Below are 9,020 nucleotides of genomic sequence, written 5' to 3'. Positions count from 1 at the left end.
CCCGGGCTCATGTATAGATCTGCTGGCCCAGGGGCTGGGGGCTCCTGCTGGCACGAGCACAGTAACTTCATGTGAAAATGGATATGCTGGTGGCTCCAGAATGCACACAGAGAAAAGCAGAGGATTATTTTATCTGCATTTCCAGCCCTCCGTTCACCCTGTCCACGTTGAGTTGTGTCTTTCCAAGGGCCCCTCTCCGGTAGCGCCGTGCCAGCCACCCGGTGCCCTGTATAGCAGACTCTGGGCAAATGGAGTTTTCATGTATCATTCTGAATAGTTGAAATGTATATTTGTACAGTCTTTTAGACCTATTCAAGTGAAGCTTATGGAACTGTTCTTGTGTACCCATCATAGATCTGTTTCTCTTTTTTAGTGTTGCCCTGCTGTGTAATAAATGCTGTATCTAGTTTCCCTAGCAAAGCTTGAGACTGCTCTAGTATGAATTTTGACAGACTTAGTTTTTGCACATAACCTTGTACAATCTCCAACCAGAGGCCAGCAACATAAAAATATATCTGGGCTCTGTTGTATTATAGAATTTTCTTGTTCTGAATATCCTTGACATGACAACTGATGACAAACATATTTCAGAGCCATTTTCTGAAATCTTTTAAGCTAAAAAAGAAAAATCACATGCAAGAAACAAGTTTGCAGCTACTAATTTTGACACCTTTTAGATCTGTATAAAAGTGTATTGTGTTGAAGCAGCACACTGAGACAAAGTGCTGGGTTTGGATATTTAGTTTTATCTTTAGTTAACACCAACAAGGTGTTGTATTCATTTATACCATCTAATATATGACACACTGTTGTAGTATGTATAATTTTGTGATCTTTATTTCCCTTTGTATTCTTCATTTAAGCATCTAAATAAATTGCTGTATTGTGCTTAATGTAAATATTTGCTTTATTACGTGCAAGCGCTCCATTCCTGGTTGGTAAATCCAACCTCACTATATTCATTCCTCCTTTTTTGCCTCTGTTTTTCCAAGTGCTCCCCAGCCCTGCTGGGCCCTCTCTGTTTAGTACTTACTGAATACTTATCTCCTTCAAGGTTATTGAGAATCTGCAGAGTAACTTGGGCTGAAATGTGTTGTTCCTGTTCAGTGCTGTAGAACACAGTTATAAATAGCATTGTACTGGTTTGCTTGTTCTGCATCCTGGGGAAGGGAGGTCTGTGAATTCCTCAATGAATGGAGATCTGATTTCACCTGGAAAATCCTCCCCTGAGTGTGCAGAGCACTGGGCAGGAGGGCAGGGCTTTGGAATACTGACCCTTCCCACAAGGGGAGCACAAGCCTGGATGGTAAAGTAAATTGGACACCAGAAAAACTGAAATGGAGCTTGTTCAAAGCTGAGCTTGGTTTGGCCAGGCCAGGCCAGGCCTGCAGTGTGGCCTCTGGGCAGGGACCTGAGGGGATTCACTGAGATGCTGCTGTGATGAGATAAGAACTCTGTGCAGTGGGGAAGTGCAGCAGCCTTTACCTGTTTAGCAATGACACAAACAACTTTTTATCCTGTTATCAATGTGCATCACACTTGTCTCAGTAGCTGCTAAGGTAGTGTTAATGTTAGCAAACTTTCTAGTTAAAAATCAGATTGCAGCGTTCTGAAGTCCTGGGTGTAGTCAGTGAAAAGTGAGACTGAAATATGAACTCTTTAGTAGTGTTTCATTTGCCAGAAAATTCCAGGAAATACTATTTTATACGGTGATTAAATTAAAGGTCTTTACGCAACCATTCTCTTACCAGGATATCAAGAAAGATGGAGGGTGGTTATTTAAAGTCTTGGCATAAACTTTCTAGTATTTCAAACCAGTTACTCTTCAAATCTGGCTTTGAGGCTGTTCACTGATTCCTCTCCAGATCTGAGGCTAACCACACTTTTGAGGAAGTCAGAAAGGGGAAGAAAATACTGAGTAAAACTGGAAGGACCTTAACCCGATGTGTGTCATTTAGGATGTGGTACCATGAATTGTATGGGCTGGAAGTTACCCGTGTTTCACAGCCCCTCTGCAGTCATGGGCAGATCCCAGCTCCTCCTGGGGCAGATCCCAGCCTTTCCCAGCCCCTCCTGGGGCAGATCCCAGCTCCTCCTGGGGCAGATCCCAGCCTTTCCCAGCCCCTCCTGGGGCAGATCCCAGCTCCTCCTGGGGCAGATCCCAGCCTTTCCCAGCCCCTCCTGGGGCAGATCCCAGCTCCTCCTGGGGCAGATCCCAGCCTTTCCCAGCCCCTCCTGGGGCAGATCCCAGCTCCTCCTGGGGCAGATCCCAGCCTTTCCCAGCCCCTCCTGGGGCAGATCCCAGCCTTTCCCAGCTCCTCCTGGGGCACATCCCAGCCTTTCCCAGCTCCTCCTGGGGCAGATCCCAGCCTTTCCCAGCTCCTCCTGGGGCACATCCCAGCCTTTCCCAGCTCCTCCTGGGGCAGATCCCAGCCTTTCCCAGCCCCTCTGCAGTCCTGGCAGATCCCCAGCCTTTCCCAGCCCCTCCTGGGGCAGATCCCAGCCTTTCCCGGCCCCTCCTGGGGCAGATCCCAGCCTTTCCCAGCCCCTCCTGGGGCCAGATCCCAGCTCCTCCTGGGGCAGATCCCAGCCCCTCCTGGGGCAGATCCCAGCTCCTCCTGGGGCAGATCCCAGCCTTTCCCGGCCCCTCCTGGGGCAGATCCCAGCTCCTCCTGGGGCAGATCCCAGCCTTTCCCAGCTCCTCCTGGGGCAGATCCCAGCTCCTCCTGGGGCAGATCCCAGCCTTTCCCAGCCCCTCCTGGGGCAGATCCCAGCTCCTCCTGGGGCAGATCCCAGCCTTTCCCAGCCCCTCCTGGGGCAGATCCCCAGCCTTTCCCAGCCCATCCCGGCTCGCAGGGAGCAGCTCCAGCTGCCCCCGGCCCTGCGCTGGCTCCGGGAGCCCCCCGGGGTTGGGGCTGTGGCTGCGGGCTCGGGCAGAGCCGAGGTGCCGGAGCCCCCGGGTTGGTGCCGGAGCCCCCCGGGTTGGTGCCGGAGCCCCCCGGGTTGGTGCCGGAGCCCCCGGGTTGGTGCCGGAGCCCCCCGGGTTGGGGCTGTGGCTGCGGGCCAAGGCAGAGCCGAGGTGCCGGAGCCCCCCGGGTTGGTGCCGGAGCCCCCGGGTTGGTGCCGGAGCCCCCCGGGTTGGTGCCGGAGCCCCCCGGGTTGGTGCCGGAGCCCCCGGGTTGGTGCCGGAGCCCCCCGGGTTGGGGCTGTGGCTGCGGGCCAAGGCAGAGCCGAGGTGCCGGAGCCCCCCGGGTTGGTGCCGGAGCCCCCGGGTTGGTGCCGGAGCCCCCCGGGTTGGTGCCGGAGCCCCCCGGGTTGGGGCTGTGGCTGCGGGCCAAGGCAGAGCCGAGGTGCCGGAGCCCCCCGGGTTGGGGCTGTGGCTGCGGGCTCGGGCAGAGCCGAGGTGCCGGAGCCCCCCGGGTTGGTGCCGGAGCCCCCGGGTTGGTGCCGGAGCCCCCCGGGTTGGGGCTGTGGCTGCGGGCTCGGGCAGAGCCGCGGTGCCGGAGCCCCGCTCCTGCCCTGCGCTGCCGTGCTCCAGCCCGGGCCCTTTCCTGCCTGTTCCTGCTGCTCCTCCCTCCCTGCCTGCCCCGTTGCCGAGGCACAGCCCCGAGCAGGGATGTCCCGGCAGGCAGGGACGCACCGGCAGCTCTGAGAGCTCCTGCTCTGGCCCTGAATCACGGCAGCTCTGAGAGCTCCTGCTCTGGCCCTGAATCACGGCAGCTCTGAGAGCTCCTGCTCTGGCCCTGAATCACGCCCCAAAGCCGCCCTTCCCCTCAGCACCCTCCTGCAGGGCCGTGGCTGGATCCTTCCCCTCCTCTGGGACTGCCGCTCCATCAAACCATGTCTGATGTCGGCTGTGCAGCGCAGGTTCATTGCTCCAGCTCTGACCCTCGCTGAAATCAGCTCCAGTGCTGCTGCTGTCCCTCTGTCCCGCAGTCACAGCTCCCCAACAGCAACTCACCAGTCAGGACTTGGACCTTTGACACGTATTTTCATGGCAAACCTGAATATTCACCCAGGAAAATAGGAAAATTTTACAGGAAAATTCTCTTATTCTTGCCACTAAGAAATAGGCAGGTTTCAAATACTCCCTAGTACAGTTATAGGAAAGTTTCCCATTGTGTAGAACACATTTCACACAGCTGTGGTAGGAAAACAAATTAATTTCCATTTTAGTCAGAACCAAAAGATTTCAGGAATATGTCATGTGCTTTGTCTCTCCAGTTTTGTTAATAAAGAAGCTGATATTTGCATAAGCAGGTTGGTAGAACTGGGAGTATTTTGTTCCTTTTATAAGTGATTTGTCTCTCTGTAACCCCAGCTCGTTTGTGATGATCCATTACACGAACCTGCATTGCAGGGGCAGAGGCAGCCACTCGCTCTTGTCTCTATTGCTTTATATTTTAATTTGACTTTATCTTTCATCATCAGTCCCACTAATAAATATGAAAAGGTTGTGTTCATTTATTTCTGCATCAGAAGAGCTTTGGTCTCCATGGTTACAGCCATGCAGCTTTACTTTCACCATAAGCTTGGTGCTTTTTTCCCTTTACAGACTTTGCAGTGGGTTCTCCATCTTGCGCTTTTCCACATGCATTTTTAAAACAAGCATTTTTTCCATTTCTCCACATTGTACTTGATGCGAAGCCAATAATCTAAAAGGTACATCCCCTCCTCTCTTCCCTATTCAAAGAACTAGGGGTGTTTAATGTTCCTGGGGCTCTTTTGAAGTAAAAACCTTTAAAATGCTACAGGTGCAAGGATGGGCTGTGCTGCTGGTGGTCCTGGCTGAATCACACCTAACTGCAAAATGGAACCTGCAAAGGCCCTGAACAGCTGCACAGAAAGTTTATTTCTATCATTGAGGTTATTTCGCACAGCAGTTTGTAAAACACTGCTCCTGGTGCAGAGGGTGCTGGAGGCTTCAGCCAGCTGGTGTTTATGGCATTTTAAAATTCTGCCATTGACTTCAAATTCTCCTGCAAAATCAGAGTGTTTGTGGAGCTGGCAGAGCTGGCACAGGACTGGCAGGTTTGCACTAGAGCGCTCTCCAACCCCTGATCATTTCAAATATTAAACATGAAGGTCAACAAAGTGAGATTTTTGGATGTTGTCTTCACTGAATTTGGAAGCTCAACCAGGCACAGACTCCTGGGATCACATCTTGGAGTAAATCTTCTCTCTCCACAGAGCTACAGCAGGGTCAGGGTCTGTGCTTCCCCTTAGAGCTGCCAGCCAAAGAGCTGAGGTGTGGCAGAGCCAGGGTGTCCTGAGGGATGAACCCTTCAGAATAACTCAGGCACCTTTCCCAGGAGCCTCTTGCTTATCAAGAATGACTTACTCCGACTTTCCGTACCCACCCAGTCCCAGGAGAAAGCCTGAGCTGGGGAGGCTCTGCAGGTCAGAGGGGCGAGGCCCAGGCAGGGCATGGCTCTGAAACAGAAATAGGGCATAAATTCAGCTTCTTGCTCAAGAACAGGAAATAATACTCGAGGGAATTGTCTGCTGAAAGAGACCAGGGGGGTGGAATCATCATCTCAAGAACTGAAGTTGCTCTCCAGTAATAATAACTGACTCTGTAAGCAGTGCTGAAAATGTGAAGTTGTTTACTCTCACACCTGATTCTACAGACTTTTAAATCATCTTAGCTGGGTTAATATTGAACAGATAAAAATAGAGTAGAACACGGGGGAAATTAGTTTTAAAGCACCGAGAAATGCAAATGAATTAGTACCACTTGAAAATACTGACTACAGAAGAAATACAGAGAGGGATTTGGGTTTGCTTCTGGGGTTTTTAAGAATTCAAATAATTGATTAATCCCAAATTGAGGAGATAACTAATTTCTTTCTGTAGTGCAGCAATGCCAAGCTCGAGCTAAAATCCCAGTCTCAATGGAAAAGGAGCCTGTCTTTCCCCTGAGGTTGATGCTCTCCAGGCTCTAAACTTCACCTATTTCCAGAGGCCAGTTTGCTATTTAGATTAAATCTTCCCATGTATTTGTGTGCAATTCTTCTCCCTGCGTTTCATCACCTCCTTCCCATGGCACGACTTTCAGTGTAACCCAAACCCAAGTTTCCCTTCTCTGACTCTCAGCCTTCACAAGCACTGGTAAGACAAGCTGGGGAATCTGAACTGAGCATGGAAGTGCTGCTAGTCATGACCTGCACCCCAGTGGAACAGAAAGGACAAAAAGCCTGAAGCAAAAAGCTGAGAGAATATCCAGCTGTAATAATTCATGGTGGGATATGAACATTATCATTGTCTTCCCCAAAAAGGAAGAGAGAAGGAAAAGTTACAGACCACTCCAGTTTTCCAAGTAAAATAATCTGTCCCTCATTTTTAGGGCAGCACTGCCAGTGGTCCCCCCGGGATCCAACGGGCAGAGATTGGGCTGTGAATGACAGGAATTAAGGTGAACGAGCTGTGCCAATGTGTTTGCAGGAAGCTCTGGCCAGAGCGAGCCAGCTTCACTGGGGCACAGCCTCTCCCACAGCCCCCAAAGCAGCCCCTGCCTTTCCCAAGCTCATGAAACCTCTGCCCCTCTCTGCTTTGTAACCTGGTACTTGAGAGAGTGACAGCACTTACTACCCAAAACTCCTCCAAAGGATGATGCCACAGTTGCAATGAGAGTTTGGTATTTTTTTTAGATCCCTGCGATAGTAAATGTGATGCTTTGATGTGTAATGCCTCACTATTTCTCAAACATTGCAGCTCTTTTGACTCACACCTTCCCCTCTGACCTGCAGGTGCCACGTTCTCTGTACGCCCTTGCCATGGAGCATTTTGGGGGTGACTCCCAGAGCTGTGCCATAACCACTTCCAAAACTGTGCCATAACCACTTCCAACACCTCTCCTCCTTTGCCTGCATCCCCCAGACTCAGGGAGGAGCTCTTGTTAGCAGCAGAGCCAAAGGAACCACTTCACCCTTGTCTGAGGTTCAGCTGCTGGATCCCTGGGAAAGGAGAGGCCAAGCTCCCGTTCCACACAAGGCTTCCCAAAGAGGGCCCAGCAAAGCTTTTCCACAGTGGGACAGAACTCCCCCAGGGCAGGAGGAACCCGTGCTGTGCACAGCTCACAGGCTGAGAGGAAATCATTCCTTTGTGGTCAGGGAAACTCAAAGGAGAAGTGAGGTGGTTGCCTGCTAAGCAGGAGGGGGATGAGGGGAAGAGGGGGAAAATGTCTGAAATTCCAAAAGCTCCTGAAGGGATCAAAAGAGAAAGGTTTAAGCAGGAGCAAAGAGCTTTTTGCCTCCAGATCACTGGATTCCTCTGTGTCCCCGGACCATAAAGGCAGATCTCTCTTGATCTGCCCCTGTTTTCTATTGACTCAAAGATCCAACAGTGAGGGAATAAGCTGAGAAAATAAAGATTAAAGGAATTACAGAGGAATTTAGCATTTGGAAGGCAGCGTAGCATGTTCAGATGAGGCCTGATCAAATAATAGTAACGAAAGGATTAAAACATTTACCAGAGCTTTTGAAAAAACAGCACACGCCACTCTGCACTTGCAGGCAAATAAAAGCACTGGCATGTAGAATCATGCCTGGAAGATTAAAACTTCTGGTGGCAGCTTTAGAGACTTCAGTCAGCTGCATTTTAACAGGCAGCAGGTTATCCAGGGAGACAAATTGTGTGACACAGTGTGGAGGGCACTAAAAGCACCCTGGAGAAATGGAGCTGGAAGCCCGCAGGCCCCAGATGGCACAGCAAACACAGGGAGCAGAAAGAAAATGACCCATTTAAGGGCAGAGTGGTCGCTGACAACTCAGCATCAGAACAGCAAAGCTGGGCCTAGAGCTGATCATTCCAGGGTACATCACATCCACGTGGACATTCTCTTCAGGACAGGAGTAGTTTCTGTCCTAGGGCAAACACAGCAATGTGAAACCACTCCAACTTTCAGAGCACAAGCCCTGGAGCCCAGTTTTTGCTTTCCTCCCACACTACATATCCTCTAATCAGCATTCCTTGGATTCCATTCTCCATATGGAGCACCTTTACTATCACAGACAGGTAAAGGAATCAAAGTACTGCTCTGTAAGCCCAAAATGACTGAATGAGGAGCACAAGCTGCAGGATTTTCTTCCTGGAGAAACACAAAAGTCCTTTCCTTCCCGTTGTTCCAAACACTTCTGTGCAAGCACTTTGGAGCAAAGTCAATCCCATGCAAGCTCCAGAAAGCATCACATAGATCTTGTTGACTGAAACTGGTCATTAATGACAACCTTTCACTTACAACATGTAATTTCCTCAAGGCAAGGATAAATCAGGCTTCCCTTGTGAAGCACAATACCCTGACAACACAAAAAAATCTGCCAGAGAGTTATTTGTATTTCATAAATAATAATGAGACACATGAAGTCAAGAGAATTTAGAAAAAACACAGGAGAAATAACCAACAACCACGTCCCACTTTTCCTCCCTCAGTCTCATCAGATCCGTTCAACAGCTGCAATAATGACCTGCACAGGTCAATAACCCTGCAGGAGCCTTGGGAGCTCAGCTCGCTGGCTGCTGGGTCAGAGGGGGCTGCACACAGCAGAGCTGGGACAGGAGCTCAGCACAGGCTGGGCCTGAGTGTGCAGCCCCAGCTGTGGTGCTGGGTCTGTGCTCACCAGGTGATGGGTGCAGCTCCTCACTGACAGAGCCATCCCCAGGATGCAGCTCCTCACTGACAGAACCATCCCCAGGATGCAGCTCCTCTCTGACAGAGCCATCCCCAGGATGCAGCTCCTCACTGACAGAGCCATCCCCAGGATGCAGCTCCTCTCTGACAGAGCCATCCCCAGGATGCTGCTGCCTGCCAGGAGGAGCAAGAGAAGGTCTGGGTTTTGGTGTTTTGGTGCCGTTTGTGGTGCTGTGACAATCTGTGTCTGAGAGGTTCCTCGGGCAGCCAGCCTGCCTGTGCCATGCCCAGACTCCCAAGTGCCTCCTGCTCAGCCTCAGGAGAGCCAGGAGGGAGCTGGAGTGAAACAGGGAATGAGACAAACCAAGATAAACAAAAACCAACACTGAGC

Source organism: Melozone crissalis, unplaced genomic scaffold (assembly GCF_028551555.1).
Source record: "Melozone crissalis strain CALT ecotype California unplaced genomic scaffold, PUWL_Pcris_2 ptg000017l_1, whole genome shotgun sequence".
In the NCBI taxonomy this organism is placed as follows: domain Eukaryota; kingdom Metazoa; phylum Chordata; class Aves; order Passeriformes; family Passerellidae; genus Melozone; species Melozone crissalis.
This window is presented reverse-complemented; position numbering follows the sequence as displayed.